The sequence below is a fragment of the Neofelis nebulosa genome, chromosome 1 (assembly GCF_028018385.1).
Source record: "Neofelis nebulosa isolate mNeoNeb1 chromosome 1, mNeoNeb1.pri, whole genome shotgun sequence".
NCBI lineage: Eukaryota > Metazoa > Chordata > Mammalia > Carnivora > Felidae > Neofelis > Neofelis nebulosa.
The window spans coordinates 89,623,981-89,643,555 of NC_080782.1; the positions used below are offsets into that span (position 1 = coordinate 89,623,981).

The window sequence follows — 19,575 nt, forward strand, 5'->3', positions numbered from 1 at the left end:
GGCCCCTCCTGAAGTGGATCACCTAAGGAGAAGCGAGCTAAGCCTGCCCCTCCTGCCCCCGTGCACCTTGCCTACCCACCTTGCCTACCCCAGCTAATACGCCAGATCCCCAGCACCACAAACCTGACAGTGTGCAAGTAGCCCAGACTGGCCACGCCACCCCACAGTGAATCCCGCCCCTAGGAGAGGGGAAGAGAAGGCACACACCAGTCTGACTGTGGCCCCAGCGGTGGGCTGGGGGCAGACACCAGGTCTGACTGCGGCTCCGCCCACCAACTCCAGTTATACACCACAGCACAGGGGAAGTGTCCTGCAGGTCAGCACCACTCCAGGGGCTATCCAAAATGACCAAACAGAAGAATTCCCCTCAAAAGAATCTCCAGGAAATAACAACAGCTAATGAACTGATCAAAAAAGGATTTAAATAATATAACAGAAAGTGAATTTAGAATAATAGTCATAAAGTTAATCACTGGGCTTGAAAACAGTATAGAGGACAGCAGAGAATCTCTTGCTACAGAGATCAAGGGACTAAGGAACAGTCAGGAGGAGCTGAAAAACGCTTTAAACGAGATGCATAATAAAATGGAAACGACCATGGCTCAGATTGAAGAGGCAGAGGAAAGAATAGGTGAACTAGAAGATAAAATTATGGAAAAAGAGGAAGCTGAGAAAAAGAGAGATAAAAAAATCCAGGAGTAGAGGGGAAAATTAGAGAACTAAGTGATACACTAAAAAGAAATAATATATACATAATTGGTATCCCAGAGGAGGAAGAGAGAGGGAAAGGTGCTGAAGGGGTACTTGAAGAAATAATAGCTGAGAACTTCCCTGAACTGGGGAAGGAAAAAGGCATTGAAATCCAAGAGGCACAGAGAACTCCCTTCAGACATAACTTGAATCGATCTTCTGCACGACATACCATAGTGAAACTGGCAAAATACAAGGATAAAGAGAAAATTCTGAAAGCAGCAAGGGATAAACGTGCCCTCACATATGAAGGGAGACCTATAAGACTCGTGACTGATCTCTCTACTGAAACCTGGCAGGCCAGAAAGGATTGGCACGAGATCTTCAATGTGATGAACAGAAAAAAATATGCAGCCGAGAATCCTTTATACGGCAAGTCTGTCATTTAGAATAGAAGGAGAGATAAAGGTCTTCCCAAACAAAAAAAACCTGAAGGAATTTGTCACCACTAAACCAGCCCTACAAGAGATCCTAAGGGGGATCTTGTGAGACAAAGTACCAGAGACATCGCTGCAAGCATAAAACATACAGACATCACAATGACTCTAAACCGGTATCTTTCTATAATAGCACTGAATGTAAATGGATTAAATGCGCCAACCAAAAGACATAGGGTATCAGAATGGATAAAAAAACAAGACCCACCTATTTGCTGTCTACAAGAGACTCATTTTAGACCTGAGGACACCTTTAGATTGAGAGTGAGGGGATGGAGAACTATGTATCATGCTACTGGAAGCCAAAAGAAAGCTGGAGTAGCCATACTTATATCAGACAAACTAGACTTTAAATTAAAGGCTGTAACAAGAGATGAAGAAGGGCATTATATAATAATTACAGGGTCTATCCATCAGGAAGAGCTAACAGTTATCAATGTCTATGCGCCGAATACGGGAGCCCCCAAATATATAAAACAATTACTCATAAACATAAGCAACCTTATTGATAAGAATGTGGTCATTGCAGGGGACTTTAACACCCCACTTACAGAAATGGATAGATCATCTAGACACACGGTCAATAAAGAAACAAGGGCCCTGAATGACACATTGAATCAGATGGACTTGACAGATCTATTTAGAACTCTGCATCCCAAAGCAACAGAATATACTTTCTTCTCGAGTGCACATGGAACATTCTCCAAGATAGATCATATACTGGGTCACAAAACAGCCCTTCATAAGTATACAAGAATTGAAATTATACCATGCATACTTTCAGACCACAATGCTATGAAGCTTGAAACCAACCACAGGAAAAAGTCTGGAAAACCTCCAAAAGCATGGAGGTTAAAGAACACCCTACTAACGAATGAGTGGGTCAACCAGGCAATCAGAGAAGAAATTAAAAAATATATGGAAACAAACGAAAATGAAAATACAACAATCCAAACGCTTTGGGACGCAGCGAAGGCAGTCCTGAGAGGAAAATACATTGCAATCCAGGCCTATCTCAAGAAACAAGAAAAATCCCAAATACAAAATCTAACAGCACACCTAAAGGAACTAGAAGCAGAACAGCAAAGGCAGCCTAAACCCAGCAGAAGAAGAGAAATCATAAAGATCAGAGCAGAAATAAACAATATAGAATCTAAAAAAACGGTAGAGCAGATCAACGAAACCAAGAGTTGGTTTTTTTGAAAAAATAAACAAAATTGACAAACCTCTAGCCAGGCTTCTCAAAAAGAAAAGGGAGATGACCCAAATAGATAAAATCATGAATGAAAAGGGAATTATTACAACCAATCCCTCAGAGATACAAACAATTATCAGGGAATACTATGAAAAATTATATACCAACAAATTGGACAACCTGGAAGACATGGACAAATTCCTAAACCCCCACACTCTTCCAAAACTCAATCAGGAGGAAATAGAAAGCTTGAACAGACCCATAACCAGCGAAGAAATTGAATCGGTTATCAAAAATCTCCCAACAAATAAGAGTCCAGGACCAGATGGCTTCCCAGGGGAGTTCTACCAGATGTTTAAAGCAGAGATAATACCTATCCTTCTCAAGCTATTCCAAGAAATAGAAAGGGAAGGAAAACTTCCAGACTCATTCTATGAAGCCAGTATTCCTTTGATTAGTAAACCAGACAGAGACCCAGTACAAAAAAGAGAACTACAGGCCAATATCCCTGATGAATATGGATGCAAAAATTCTCAATAAGATACTAGCAAATCGAATTCAACAGCATATAAAAAGAATTATTCACCATGATCAAGTGGGATTCATTCCTGGGATGCAGGGCTGGTTCAACATTCGCAAATCAATCAATGTGACACATCACATTAATAAAAGAAAAGATAAGAACCATATGATCCCTTCAATTGATGCAGACAAGGCCTTTGACAAAATTCAGCACCCTTTCTTAATAAAAACCCTTGAGAAAGTCGGGATAGAAGGAACATACTTAAACATCATAAAAGCCATTTATGAAAAGCCCACAGCTAACATCATCCTCAATGGGGAAAAACTGAGAGCTTTTTCCCTGAGATCAGGAACACGACAGGGATGCCCACTCTCACCGCTGTTTTTTAACATAGTGTTGGAAGTTCTAGCATCAGCAATCAGACAACAAAAGGGAATCAAAGGCATCAAAATTGGCAAAGATGAAGTCAAGCTTTCACTTTTTGCAGATGACATGAAACTATACATTGAAAATCCGATAGACTCCACCAAAAGTCTGCTAGAACTGATACATGAATTCAGCAAAGTTGCAGGATACAAAATCAATGTACACAAACCAGTTGCATTCTTATACACTAACAATGAAGCAACAGAAAGACAAATAAAGAAACTGATCCTGTTCACAATTGCACCAAGAAGCATAGAATACCTAGGAATAAATCTAACCAAAGATGTAAAAGATCTGTATGCTGAAAACTATAGAAAGCTTATGAAGGTAATTGAAGAAGATATAAAGAAATGGAAAGACATTTCCTGCTCATGGATTGGAAGAATAAATATTGTCAAAATGTCAATACTACCCATAGCTATCTACACATTCAATGCAATCCCAATCAAAATTGCACCAGCATTCTTCTTGAAACTAGAACAAGCAATCCTAAAATTCATATGGAACCACAAAAGGCCCTGAATAGCCAAAGTAATTTTGAAGAAGACCAAAGCAGGAGGCATCACAATCCCAGATTTAGCTTCTACTACAAAGCTGTCATCATCAAGACAGCATGGTATTGGCACAAAAAGAGACACATAGACCAATGGAATAGAATAGAAACCCCAGAACTAGACCCACAAACTCATGGCCAATGCATCTTTGACAAAGCAGGAAAGAACATCCAATGGAAAAAAGACAGTCTCTTTAACAAATGGTGCTGGGAGAACTGGACAGCAACATGCAGAAGGTTGAAACTAGACCACTTTCTCACACCATTCACAAAAATAAACTCAAAATGGATAAAGGACCTGAATGTGAGACAGGAAACCATCAAAACCTTAGAGGAGAAAGCAGGAAAAGACCTCTCTGACCTCAGCCGTAGCAATCTCTTACTCGACACATCCCCAAAGGCAAGGGAATTAAAAGCAAAAGTGAATTACTGGGACCTTATGAAGATAAAAAGCTTTTGCACAGCAAAGGAAACAACCAACAAAACTAAAAGGCAACCAACGGAATGGGAAAAGAGATTTGCAAATGACATATTGGACAAAGGGCTAGTATCCAAAATCTATAAAGAGCTCACCAAACTCCACACCTGAAAAACAAATAACCCGGTGAAGAAATGGGCAGAAAACATGAATAGACACTTCTCTAAAGAAGACATCCGGATGGCCAACAGGCACATGAAAAGATGCTCAACGTCGCTCCTTATCAGGGAAATACAAATCAAAACCACACTCAGATATCACCTCACGCCAGTCAGAGTGGCCAAAATGAAGAAATCAGGAGACTCTAGATGCTGGAGAGGATGTGGAGAAACGGGAACCCTCTTGCACTGTTGGTGGGAATGCAAATTGGTGCAGCCCTTCTGGAAAGCAGTGTGGAGGTTCCTCAGAAAATTAAAAATAGACCTACCCTATGACCCAGCAATAGCACTGCTAGGAATTTACCCAAGGGATACAGGAGTACTGATGCATAGGGGCACTTGTACCCCAATGTTTATAGCAGCACTCTCCACAATAGCCAAATTATGGAAAGAGCCTAAATGTCCATTAACTGATGAATGGATAAAGAAATTGTGGTTTATATACACAATGGAATACTACGTGGCAATGAGAAAGAATGAAATATGGCCCTTTGTAGCAACGTGGATGGAACTGGAGAGTGTGATGCTAAGTGAAATAAGCCATACAGAGAAAGACAGATACCATATGTTTTCACTCTTATGTGGATCCTGAGAAACGTAACAGAAACCCATGGGGGAGGGGAAGGAAAAAAAAAGAGGTTAGAGTGGGAGAGAGCCAAAGCATAAGAGACTGTTAAAAACTGAGAACAAACTGAGGGTTGATGGGGGGTGGGAGGGAGGGGAGGGTGGGTGATGGGTATTGAGGAGGGCACCTTTTGGGATGAGCACTGGGTGTTGTATGGAAACCAATTTGACAATAAATTTCATATATTGAAAAAAAAGATATAATGGACATATAATAAACTGTACATATTAGAAAACTAGAATATAAGTTTTGAAATATATATATTAACCCATTAAAATGTCACCAAAACCAAGATCATGAACATATCCCTCACTCCTCAAAATTTCCTTGGGTTACTTGGTAATCCCTCCTTTTCCCCACCCGGTTACCCAGGCAACCATTGATCTGCTTTCTGCCACTATAAATTAGTTTGCATTTTTTTTCTCATTTCATAAAACTAATCCTACAGTATGTACTGCTTTCGCTAAGCATAATTTTGGGATTCACCCAGATTGTAGCACACATCAATAATTCATTCCTTTTAATTGTTGAATAGTATTTCATAATATGCATCTACCACATTTGTTCATCTCTTCACCTGTGGAAGGACATTTGTGTTGTTTCCAGTTTGGGGCTATAAAAAATGAAGCTGCTATGAACACTTGCGTATAAATCTTTGACAGGGTATGTTTACACCCTGAGTGCATAGTCAGGGTGGAATGAATGGATCATTTGGTAGATGTATATTTAAAATTTTAAGAAACTTCAAAACTATTTACCAAAGTGGTTGAACCATTTTATATTTCTTCCAACAGTGTAAGCAAGTTCTAGTTCCTGCACATCCCTGCCAATGTTGGTAGTAAATGCAGTTTATATTTCTTCTGTAAATGCTCATATTTTAATATTCATGTCAGATAATATGCATTGATAATGAAGATATAAAGCACAATTTATCTGAAGTTGAAGGGCAGAGGCAAATATATTTCATAGCATCTTGAGATATATTTCAGATTTCTGTTAATTTTCTTGTCACTATCAGTAGCCATAATACCTGAAATTTAAGTAGAGATTATTTAATGGTAGAACTATAGCTTCTATTTATGTATGAATGTAACAGTTACAAATAAATTGATCAGAACTATTGGCAAAGGTCAAAATGTAAACAAATTAGATAAAGTGCAACTTCTCAAGAAATAGGAATATAACTGGTATGGTTCTAATGCATCAGCTGAATGAGAAGTATCTATGTGGTAAGGACATTTGTGGTTAGATTAGAGTAGCATTTTTTTTCTCTCTTAAATAAATTTGTATTGGATTAAAATAATCCAGAGTACCTTGAGTCACTAGCCAGGCCAATTTTGTTTGGCTAATTACTAGCCAGGTAATTTCACATCAGTTTCCTTCAGAAGACGGAGTATGCTTTTGTGAAGATGCGAAGTAAATATCAGATCTCTATTTCAAAAGTTGGAGAGGATAAGGTTGGCACTTGTGACCCCACAAAACTCTGGTGCATTTTTCTCTTACTGGTTGATGTGGACAAAACATGAATCAATCCATGTGTAGCTCCCTGTGGGTGGTACTCACAATCCGACTCTGGTGTCTTCCCTTATTGCCCTGCAAGGCAACTAAAGATGAACAGCATCAGTCTGGTGTAGTCGCACAGTGGTGAAGGGGTTACGGGCCCATCTTTCCTTGCCTTCCCTGGGTGCTGTTAAGAGTGATATATACCTACCTGACTCTTTTGTTATAATACATTGAATTGCATGATAAAAATCCCATTCTTAATTTATTTTATCATGATTATAGAATATCATAGTAGACTCATATGATCTTGCAGCCAGAAGAGATCTCCTGAGAAAATCTGTTTTGCTTGAAGAGTGTTTAATAGATAGAAGGTGCTTCCTTTTTAGGAGCTGAAATTTACCTTCTAACCATTCCTTTCAGTCCAATGAAGATTCCCTACTGCAAGAAGGGTGTAGGAATACCACAAAAAGGGTGACTGTAAATCACTGTTCCACCATTTACTTCTCTTTACAAGTCCCAGATAATATTTATCTTTTTGAATCTCTGTTTCTTTATCTTATGAAAAGGAGATAATAATCACATCTTAAAGTTGTTCAAATGCTAAATGAAATTATTATAATGCACAGTCCCTAATTGGTAACTACTAGTTCCAACAACAAGTTCCATTATTCTCTCCAGTGCACCTGATAACCTAGCTTAAGTTAGAAAGGTCAGGCTTTATCATGGCAAAAACTGTTACTGCTGATATCATTTGATCTTGATTCACTTTTAGAAGTTTCCCACATTGGGACTTTTAATGAGAATTGAGTGTTAAACTTTGAGTGCTTCCAAAATGATTTCTGTGAGGTTATTTTGTTCATCAGTTCCTTTTTGGTTTTTAATTTCTAAAATTGAAAAGACTGTCTAAGTAAGAGCCATCGGATAAAAATAAACTGGGAATTTTACACAAGGGCCTAGAAAATATTTTCACCTTCTTTGGATACAACATTCTGACCACAATGGTCCCAGTGCCTGTCTACCTACCTACCTGCCTACCTATCCATCACCGGTGGTTTCACCTCTCACTGTGATCTGTCACAAATCAGCTATATTCCAGATAGGTTGGATTCCAGATTCCCAGTGGAATCAACAGTAAATACCGTTAAATCCTAGTAGTGTTGACTATAGCGGAAATGGAGTAAACTCCTCAAACTCAGTGAGCAAAATAGTTGATTTGTGTTTATCTGTGTGGTGCAAAAGTGCCAGTGTGTGAAATACCCAAAGTCTCACTGCATGCCTACTGTCAGAAGCTATTGACAACACACTTAATCACCGAGTTCTCTACATTTGGGAGGTTTCACTCCTTTTCTCTGGTATTCTTTAAAACATATCTTTCTCCTACCTTTCAAGCCATTCGCAAAGCTGTCAATTTTCTGTTATGTGCTCCTTCCTCTGAATGTCTATCTTTTTGATGGTACCCTATAACTCAAAAATAAAATATACCTAGCATCCTACTGAGCACTTTCAACTTATCCAATCTGGTTTTATACATTTTTAAGTTGTCAATTTTTTAAAAAATTTTTCTTACTATAATTAAAATTGCCAGTTGCCAGGGGACAAAGTGAAGGTCTGAGGCAAAATAAAAGTAGCAATATTCGACATTTATAATTTAGAATCCAGATCGTTTACATTGTTTACAAAATAATGATCATCCTATAAGTTATCATTCTTTATTTTTTCTCCCTCTACCTCCTGATTAGCCACTTAAAAGAAATACTCGCCACCAATAAGAATTCTTAATAGTATTCTCTGACTCCCTTTATCCAGTGACAGTTGAAAGGCAAAATCTTTTAAGGAAAGCTTTGTTCTCTCTGGATGAAATGAGAACATTTTATTGAGTACCTCAGTGTGTTATATTGTCACTCTGGATTTCATGTGCTCTATATGTTGACTCTAACCAAAATATTGCCACCACATCGCCTACATCAGCAAGTCTTCTCAGTTCTCCTAGCTGAGTATTTGCTGAATGTCGCCCCTTTTGACTTCTCAACACTACTCTCCTTAGTCCACTCCACATTCTTTCTTCCTTTGTCATCTACTACCTGGTCTCTCAGTTTCCTTTCAGCATCTCAAACACTCTGTCCTTTATCTTGTAGCCAAAAGAACAATTTAATATATAAATCTGATAATGCATTGCCCTGATTAAAACTTTCTGGTCACTTACCATTACCTTTGGAGTACAATGCAAACTCTTACTTTCACCCCCGAAATCTTGAGCAATCTGTTCCCTGCCTCTCTCTGGGTCCCCTCCCCTAGCACTACGCTTCACTCATGGCTGTCCAGACTTACTAGACTTCTGGCTATTTCTGGGATAAACTCAGGGCATCTCTAACTGGGGACCTGCAAGCCATTTTCCAGAGCTTCGTTTTGTTGGCTTTGCTACCTCCATGTGGAAAAATAGTTCTTCCTATCATTTTCTTTTCTACCATTCTGCTTTAAATTATTTCGAGAACTTTTTATTCTCATGATATAGAATTATATTATACATTCGAAATACTTGTTTGTAGTCTACTTTTCCAGTTAGAATAGTTCTTTGTGGTGCAGTTTTTGCCTTACTACCATCCCATCCGTCTCACCCCTCCCCTCCCCTCCAGCTTAGATCAATGCTTGCTGGGTAGAGGGTCCTCAAGAAAGATCTGCTGAATGAAAGAATGGAAGAGCAGCCTATTGACTATTATCACTAAACTTGTCACTGAGGTGTCCCCGCAAGACATTCTTCTAAAAATGCTCTTGTAGGTTGTAACAAGAGATGAAACTTTTATGTGTTTTCAGAAAACATTTATCTTGGGGCACCTGGGTGGCTCAGTGGGTTAAGTGTCTGACTTTAGCTGAGGTCATGATCTCACGGTTCATGTGTTCCAGCCCTGCATTGGGCTCTGTGCTGACAGCTCAGAGCCTGGAGCCTGCTTCAGATTATGTGTCTCCCTCTCTCTCTGCCCCTGCCCTGCTCAGGCTCTGTCTCTCTCTCTCTCTCTCAAAAAGAAATAAATATTTAAAAAAAGAAAACATGTATCTTATAAGAAGTGCTCATATAAATACCTTTTAACATTTTTTAAAAGTTTATTTTATTTATTTTGAGAGAGAGGGATAGAGTGTGCACATGTGCATGTGTGGAGTGTGTGGGGAGAGAGAGAGAGAGAGAGAGAGAGAGAGAGAGAGAGAGAGAATCCCAAGCAGGCTTTGTACCACCAGTGTGGAACCAAGCGCAAGGCCTGATCTCACAAACCATGAGATCATGACCTGAGCCGAAACCAAGAATCAGAGGCTTAACTGCCTGAGCCACCCAGGTTTTCCCCAAGCACCCTTTAAAAAAAACAAAACAAAACAAAACAAAGAAACCTTAAATATTCCAAATCAAAATACCATGTGTTATTCACTAAACAAGGATCTCTGGGTCATACGATCACCTAGTTAATACTTGAATAGCTTGTCCTAGTCTCAGCCTGGTGGCTAACATAACATGAAGAGATACTGTTCTTCTTTGCAAGGGTAATTGTACTGAAGAGAGAAGATACCCATAAACAATGACAATTACTAAAAGGCGGTTAATTCAACAATGAATTTGATGACATAGAAGATATGCTCTAAGAATTTAGAAAATGGTAGAACTGAAATCAAAGCAAATGTAGAAGATGTCATAACAGGAGTAGCTTGTCTTGAACTTCAGTGGGTAAGGGACTCCTCCTCTTGACTAGTTTATCCCTTCTGAATACCAAAAATTGCATAGGATGGCCAACCAGTTTCTCTAGTTGGGCATCTTTCCTCAAAACATTTCAAGCAGTCTTTCAACAGAAAAACTTTTAAAGCTGGAATGGCAGGGGTTTGTGGAAGTTTTGACTGAAAATAAACAAGTCCACATTTGGAATAACATCTCATTATATGTGTATAAATTTGTGTTTGTGTTAGAATTTATGTCTTTTGTACATATACATATATATACACATATACATATATATGTATATTTGGGTATCTGTCATAATTAGAAAGAATGGCATATTTTTAAAAACTGAAATAATTTAAGTCAGAAGCACATACGACTTTATTTTTCATGTAGCGGAAATTCATAGGCAGGCTTTCCTGAACTTTGGCCCCTCTGAGATTTCACCCATAAATCAGGCTTCTTTGATTTTTTTTTCCCTCTACATTTTTAGAATATTGTTTCTGTGTTCAAGTTGTCTCATGGTTTTAAAATAACTGCTTCAGCTCCAGCCATCATATCCATGTTTCATATAGTAGGAAGGAAGAAGGACAAAGTGCACAAGGATGTAGCCCTCAGTTAAAGAAGTTTTCTGGGAAACTCATCCATTGACCTTTGCTTACATTTTGTTGGATAACTCTCTTTTAAAGGAAAGACGGGAAATGTTTTATCTGTCTACATTGGCACCCTCACTAACAGAGATTTCTTTATGTAAAAAAAAATTTTAATGTTTATTTATTATTGAGAGACAGAGAGAGACAGCATGAGCAGGGGAGGGGCAGAGAGAGAGGGAGACACAGAATCCGAAGCAGGCTCCAGTCTCCGAGCTGTCAGCACAGAGCCCGATGCAGGGCTCGAACTCACAAACCGTGAGATCATGACCTGAGCTGAAGTCAGACACTCAACCGACTAAGCCACCCAGGCACCCAAAATTTCTTTAAAAGGAAAAAAGGGTTCAGTGGATATGGGGTAGGTAGCAAAGAGTCTCTACCTCTATACTAATATTACCAAACTTCGAAAAATATACATAAATAACTAAGGTGTGAGTTCTGAGGAAGAGATTCTGTGGTTTTTGTTCACTGTTGTATCTCTAAAACCTATCACAGCGTATAGATGTTAATAAATTATGCAACCCAAATGAAGGAAGGAAGGAAGGAAGGAAGGAAGGAAGGAAGGAAATAAGGAGGGAAAGAGGGAAGGAGTGCCTGGTGTAATAATCATCTTTAGTTAAGGTGTAACTAGGCACGATGTCTCTGGGGCTGTTCCGGTGTAACTGTTTCCTTTTTACTCATACGGCTCTGTGTCATTCCATGAGCATCATCCATGTCCCTTAGCACGTTGATCCAATCCAGTTCATGTCAACTGCTTACTCAAGTGAAACTTGATAAGCTAATAGCATGCTGTTCAAAGTTTTGATTTTAAAAGTTTAGAATATTCGCCAATTATAATTCTAGATAATAAGCTGTTTCTATTTCTGTGTTCTAATGCACAGAGATAGGCAAGTGCTGCAATTTCAGGCTAAGCTTTCCAATTCTGCAAGTAAGTCTACTACTAGGAACATGTTTTTAAACATGTTTTAAACATCTTTCTTTGATGCCGTGGCTCTGGCAAGAAGAAAACAACTCCAGCTCTTGTACCCACAAGTCGTGGGATCAAAGTTTCCTTTCTGTGCCAATTACCCACAACCAGAAAAGGTTAAATAAATTCTGCTTTCTACCTAATAACAGTTTTTCTATTTTCATGCTCATCTGTGTTTACCTTAAAGAAAAAGCATTTATATAGCTTTCTTGGAAATTATCTCCCCCCCATTTTTTTTTCTGAACTTCCTGCTTTCGACTAGGGTGTGTATAATATTTGTACTTTGTGGGGCAATGTCCTCTAATTTTCTGTACTTTTCCATCTTGTTAAACTGTTCAAGTAATCAGAGAATGAAGGCAACTGGTTTATATATGTAATGATGAATTTTAAGGACTGAGTGAAACTTGTAACAGATTAATATATATCCTGAAACATCACATTATTATATGATAGCATTGTAACCACAGAAACAAGTCTCCTTCACACACATAACAACTTTGAAACTTTTCATTCCATGCATTCTGATGCAAGAAAATAATGGAGAAGCGGAGAAATGTCACTAGGAATAGAAAAAAAAAAAAGAATGACTGTAAGAAGGTACGAGATAACCCCCATATAAAGTGGGTGTGTTAGGTCTTAGGCATAGAGGTAAGGATAAGAAAGCAAAGGAATATAAGAGAGATGACTGCCAAAAACAATTAAAAGAAGCTCAATAATATAGCCACCTACTCAGTCTCAGAATTTGCTGTTGATGTTATTTGTTGACTGAAGGGAAGTCTGTTTCAGGTAAACATATGAGAAACTTTATTCTAATGATTTTCTTGAAATTAAAAAAAAAAAAAGCCAAAGGAAGAAACTGTTTTACCAACTGGAAGATTAAGATACAATTTAAGTTTGATGTTTTGATGATCCTGAACTCTTGAATCAAACTAATGGTAGGTGAAGATTATCAAATAGGCATATTACCTGTAACTAATATTTTTCCAGGTAGTGTATGAGTTGGTTCTAGAGATAAAATTCGGTAGAATGTAAGTTCTATAGGGGCAGATGTTTCTATTTCCATCTCCAGCACCTAGAAGGGTACCTGGCCTATTATATGTACGCAATGAAAATTTGGTAAGTAAGTAAATAAATCTAGCAAAAAAAAGGGGGGGGGGTCGCAATTATTGATATCTAAAAGCAAAACAGGGGCTTCTGGGTGACTCAGTCAGTTAAGCATCCAACTTCAGCTTAGGTCATGATCTAGCAGTTCATGAGTTTGAGCCCCCCGCTGGGCTCTGTGCTGACAGCTCAGAGCCCAGAGCCTGCTTCAGATTCTGTGTCTACCTCTCTCTCTGTCCCTCCCCCACTCAAGCACGCACACTCTCTTGCTCTCTCTCTCAAAAATAAATAAACCTTAAAAATTCTTTTTTAAAAATAAAAGCAAAACATCCATTATCTATAATGTTTACCTGAGGTTGAAAAAATCTATTATCCACCTAATTAAGAAAAATATGGATTATATTAACTAGAAATGAAGTCTAGAATTCATAATTCCAACCATACCTGTTATATTTACAATAGAAATAATCTAAGTTTTATTTTAGGGATTCAGTACAAAGCATTTGAAAGTATCTTACACAATGTTTATCACATAATAAAAAGTCAGAAAAAGTTTTTTTAAAAAACAGTTTTTCTTCCTTTTGCCTTTTCTTTTTAAAAAGCAAAGTGAATTTTTAATCTTTCTAATTTAAAAATAACTGTATTCATGTGAAGGGCTATGAAGGGCTGGAGTTCACATGATAAAACACAAAACATCGGCTTTTGCGTTAGACTAACCCAAACTTCAATTTATAAGTGGGTGGTCTTGGATAAACTGTTTGGCCCTTCCTTTTTTTTTTTTGTAATTTTTTATAAGTCTATTTATTTATTTTTTGAGAGAAAGAGAGAGGGAGAGGGGCAGAGTGAGAGGGAGAGAGTATGAAAACCCCAAGCAGGCTCTGCACTGTCAGCACAGAGCTTGATGTGGGGCTCAAACTCACACACTGTGAGATCCTGATCTGTGACTGACCTATCACCTTCTCAACTGTAAAATGCAGCTGATATGCATTCTCATAAATCAGTGTAATTGGGGAGATAAAGTGAGATGATATATGATATATCTGAAAATTTTAACATTGTCTTAGACACATAGATCTTCAGTAGATATTTTTTAACTGCATCTTGTGACCAGAGCAACATGAAGTCATCAAATCTCACCTGATATTTCAGCTCATCTGTTGTTAAAACCATAGAAAACATATACACTGTTGCTGCAATGCAAAGGTGTGATGTTTTGTAACTATACATAGTTCAACAAATAGTTGGTTCTTTATTTTAGAAAGAAGGAATTTTGAAGGCTAAAGCCCCAAATTTGACCCAGACTCCACAGTAATTCTCCCATAGGCAAATAATGAACAACTTGAGAAATTCAGCACTGTTTTACACGGTCACAAAGCAAAGGATGATCAAATAGTGACAACAGAAAAAATGGTGTGTGGTGAATAGCTTTACTGCAGAAAATGTTCTCAAGGCATTTGACTTTCTAGAGAACGTATGACCGATCAGATTCGTTCAACCAGTCAATGACTGCCTTATTTCAAATCAATCAAAAGTGATGTGTTTATGGTGCCAGAAATTATACCTAGAAAGTATTAGGCATTTCATATTGAGTCATTCATGTTTTCCCTGGCATATATTCACATTGGTAAACTGATTACACGAAATACACACATCTACTTAACAAAACTTTTTCAGAGACTGAATGGTTCAGTGAAGCATTTCTGTTAATTTGACACTTTACACTTAACCCGTGTTTTCCATTTTAAGCCAAAATAAGGCGAGAGAGTAATAAAATATTCATTAACTCCATTGAAGCCCATTTATAGCAGATGGTCTCTGGAGGGTAAATTTCAAAACATTTGCTAGAGAGCACTGTGGAAAATGTGCAGTTGTCCCGACACTGCAACTAGTGTGAAGAACAGCAAACGCGGTGGCAGCTACGTTTTGTCACGCGGACTGAGAAAAGGAGGAGTCACGTTTGCTGTTGCTTATCATTGGGGGATTTGATAGGTACGTACAAGATGTGTCCATAGTCTTATCAATATGATGGTAACTCCTAAAAATTCTTTGAGACCTTCCTTCAACATTCTTTAAGTTCTTAGAGAATTAAAATGTTTAGGAACATAGGGCCATGGTAAGCACCTACAGGTATTGCAGGGTGGAAGGAAGGCGAGGAAGGAGGAAAATTACATATGCGTGGATGGGTGAATGGATGGGTGCTTGGAAAGTTAAAGGCAGCTGGAGAGCTAGATAATTAAAAATACCAGAAGCACACATGTGCTTACCTCCCACCTCGGCGTCTGCCAGGCATCAGTACACTTAGTCCACTTTTCACGCCTTTACGCCAGCCCTGCTTCCTCGAGAGCCTGTTTGTTCTTAGGGTCCTGCACACACACCTTGCAGGCAAAGGTGCCATGAGTCTGACTTCTACGTACGAGTTGAATAGATCACAACAGGTACCGTTGCTCCTGACACAGCTGCGATTGATTATCTAGCCCACAAAAGGTTTAATGTTAGAAATCATCACAACAAATCTATGGTAAAACCTCACATCCGGAAAGACAGCCCCAAGATAGTAAACACGCTTTTGACATGGAGGCTTTGGGAGATAAAGCTGTGTTTTGCCATCGTTGGAGGTCCAAAAAGTTCCCGTCCTGTAATGGATCTCACACAAAACACGATGAGGAGGCAGGCGAAAACATGAGGCCTCTGATCATTAAGAAAAAGGACTTAAATGGACAGTTTTGATGCTGCAAACCAACTTGTCGTGATGTTACCTGATTGTTTGATTAGAATAATGATCACTTCTGTCTAATTCATTTGTTCTGGGTTCTAGATGTGGTATATTACAAACTGCAGCTTTTATAGTCGCAGCATTTGTCTTCTTTATTGAACCATTGTGGGGCACATTTGTTTAAACAGAAAAAAAAGCAAAAAAAAAAACAGGAAAAAGCAAAAATATCAGAAACAAAAGATGATAAAAATTTTAATCAGACTGTACAACAAAAGATCACTGTGCTCTAACTCTCCAGGAACCAAATATAAGTAGATATATCTTAGAATAAAGTGGGCATTTTCCAGTTTGCTTAATTACCTATACCCAGATTTTTCAAACTTTAATTTCATGTATGTTACTGACTTCCTCTGTTAAACACTTTGAAATTATACTGTTCTTTCAGAAATTTGTTAATACTTAATTTTTTAACACATTTGAAACCATTTTTTAATGTTTATTTAGTTTTGAGAGAGAGAGATTGACAGAGCACAAGTGGGGGAGGTACAGAGAGAGAGGGCAACATAGAACTTGAAGCAGGCTCCAGGCTCTGAGCTCTCAGCACAGAGCCTGATGTGGGGCTTGAACTTGTGAACTGAGAGATCATGACCTGAGCTGAAGTCAGATGCTTAACTGAGTTACCCAGGCGCCCCAAACCATTCTTTCTTAATAATGAAAAGTTTGGCATAATTTGGGTTGAGTTATTAAAACTCTTGAAAATTTTTAATTGTGGTAAAAACAAAAAACAAAAAACACGTGACATAAAATTGACCATCTTAACCATTTTTAAGTGTACAGCTCAGTAGTGTTAAGTCTATTCACATTACTGCGCAGTGCAACGGAGCTCTAGAACCCTATCCTCTTGCAAAACTGACACTATTCCTGTTGAACAAAAATGCCCCTGTTTCTTCCTCTCCATAGCCACAGGTGACTACCATTCTACTTTTTGTTTCTATGAATTTGACGACTTTAGATGCCTTGTATTAGTGGAGTCGTATAGTATAGACTTTTTTTGTGATTAGCTTATTTCACTTAGTGTAACGTCCTCAAGGTTTATCCATGTTGCAGCATGTAAAAGGGTATCTGTTCTTTTTAAGTCTAAATAACATTCCATCGTGTATGTATATACATAGGGTATATGTATAGATGTGTGTGGGTACATATATATATGTGTATATACCACATTTTGTCTGTCTCTTCATCCAGTGATAGAGTTTGGATTTGGATTGCTTCTGAGAAAAATGTTGCTATGAACATAGATGTACAAATATCTCTTTGTGACCTTGCTTTCACTTCTTTTAGAAATGTAAGGATTTCTGGATCACATGGTAATTTTAATTTTTTAAGAAACTGCCTTATTGTTTTCTATAGAGGTTGCACTTTTTACAATCCCACCAACAGTGCACAAGTGCTTCTCTATTTCCACATCTTCTCCAGCATTTGTTATTTTCTGTTCTTCTGATCTTAGCCATCCTAATGGGTGTGAGGTATTATCTTATTGTCAATTTGGTTGGCATTTCTTCAATGATTAGTGATATTAAGGATCCCTTCATACGTTTGTTAACCATTTGTTTATTTTATGTAAAGCAATGTCTATTCAAGTTTTTTGTCCATTTTAAAATCAGATTATTTGTTTTTTGTTTTTGAGTTGTAGCGGCTTTTTATATACTCTGGGTATTAAATCCTTATAAGATATCTGATCGCAAATATTTTCTCCCATTCCATAGGTTTCTTTTTCAGTTGGTTGATTATCCTCCGATGTGCATGAAGGTTTTAAGGTTGATGTAGTGTTGTTTATGTTGAATTTGTTACCTGTGCTTTTGGTGTCATATCAAAGAAATATTTGTAAAATCCAATGTCATCAAGTTTTATCCCTATGTTTTCTTCTAAGAGTTTTATAGTTTTTGGTCTTACATTTAGGTTTTTAATCCATTTGAGTTAATTTTTGTAAGATAACATCCACTTCATTATTTTGCATGTAGATAATGCAATATTCTTTCCTTTCTCTCTCCCCACACCCTCCCCTAGGCATTTAGATGAAAGGGATGTTTTTTGATTTTTTAAAAATTCATCATCTGCTATTGCTTCATATTCTCTTCTCATGCTTGCATCTATTGTTTCGCATATTATAATCAGCCTCAGTAAAATTTATTTTATACAATTATCAAAGACTAACCTATTAGGTGGACAAGAACAGAAGAAACAGATGAATGCTTAATACAAGATTCTTCTATGTTTCTGGTAACATAAAGAGAAAAAACCTACAAATTTTGACATAAAGAAGAAAGTATTTCCAAGCAATGTTTTTATTATTTTTTTTATTGTGACTGCCATTTAACAGATTGCCTCACGTGAGGCTCAATACTTAGAGAAAGTTATTTATTGTTTATTTTTCAAAGAAAAAAACCAGGAGGGTAGAAGACATTCTATGCTTTATTTTATAAATAAATAATTTATACCAGTATAAATAAATACTGGTAATATAATACTGCATTGTACTTATAAAAGAATGAGAACTCTTTTCCAGGAGAGTCCTTATATAATTGCAAGATTTGGTATGGGATTTGACTCTCTTCCCAGCTTGTTCCTCTATGTCACACAAATCTTCCATCAAGTAAAAATCCTATCAGGTTGCACAAAGGTATGGTAAGTTAATTATAAGTAAAAACTCCCAAAATCTTGATATTACTACTTTTAAAACATCATTTATTGTCTCAGAGATATCAAGAAACAACCACTATTGAGACTTTATTCTCTGTTCTGTGTGAAATCAGATTCTCTCCAGGGTACTTTATGTGACTTATTAAAATAGTCTGTTGGTAGGCAAAATTCTTCTCACTGTAACCAGAAGACTTCAAAATTGGTGGCAAAGGAATTTGGGTAGTCTCAGAGAAAAAGAATCACTGAGTTGGGTATTTGAAGTTAGGTTTAATGGTCTAATTTAATGTGAAAATATAGGTGCAAGCTCAGACATATTTTGATACAAATATCTGGGAACGAGATATTGAACTAAACAATTTACAGACCTTGAAATAAGTAGAAAGTTGCTCTTGAAATCATGTTAAGAAGGAAATGTAAAATTGATCACATTGGAATGAAAATAATCATGGCTAAAACATATCTCAGTAATGTATGATTTGTATTTAAAATAAAGTTTTTCCTACATGTTTGACCACTTGTATATAGCACTAGCATTTGAATAATTATTTTCCTCTTCTCAAATTTACTTTCATTTTAAAAGCAGATAAATTAATCAGAGCCTTTTAAAAAAATTAACTAAAGTAGGTCAAATTCATATACTATAAATTTTAAAAAGTGTAAGGAGGCTATAACTGATGACAAAATTCTAATGTCATAGCTGTCAGTCAAGGTTACCATATTCCACAAGATTACTATATTATATAAAACACCTTTTCTCCAGAAAGTTCTTATTTTCTTTTTGGAATTTATTTCATTATATTTCTGTAGTTGGGGCACCTAGGTGGCTCAATCCGTTAAGTATCTGCCTTCGGCTCAGGTCATGATCTTAACGGTTTGTGAGTTCGAGCCCCACACTGGGCTCTCTGCTGACAGCACAGGGCCTGCTTCCAATTCTCTGTCCCCCTTTCTCTCTTCCCTTGCCTCTCTCTCTTAAAAATAAATAAATAAACTTAAAAATTAAAAAATAAATGGGTATGGAACTTAAAATATTTCCAACATGTAGCTTTGACTGCAGCATTTGTTTAGACCAAATGACTTATCATGTTACCAGGCTTAGAGG

At 37.3% G+C, this 19,575-nt stretch overlaps 1 long non-coding RNA gene across 1 annotated transcript in view; it reads left to right on the forward strand.

Annotated features, from left to right (window-relative positions):
- Positions 1-6,965: 6,965 nt before the first annotated feature.
- The window catches only part of LOC131511645 (uncharacterized), a 31,039-nt gene continuing 18,429 nt past the window's right edge, over positions 6,966-19,575 (forward strand). Inside the window, exon 1 of the long non-coding RNA XR_009261646.1 lies at positions 6,966-7,119. This is a non-coding gene — a long non-coding RNA (uncharacterized LOC131511645). The remainder of the gene's footprint in view (positions 7,120-19,575) is intronic.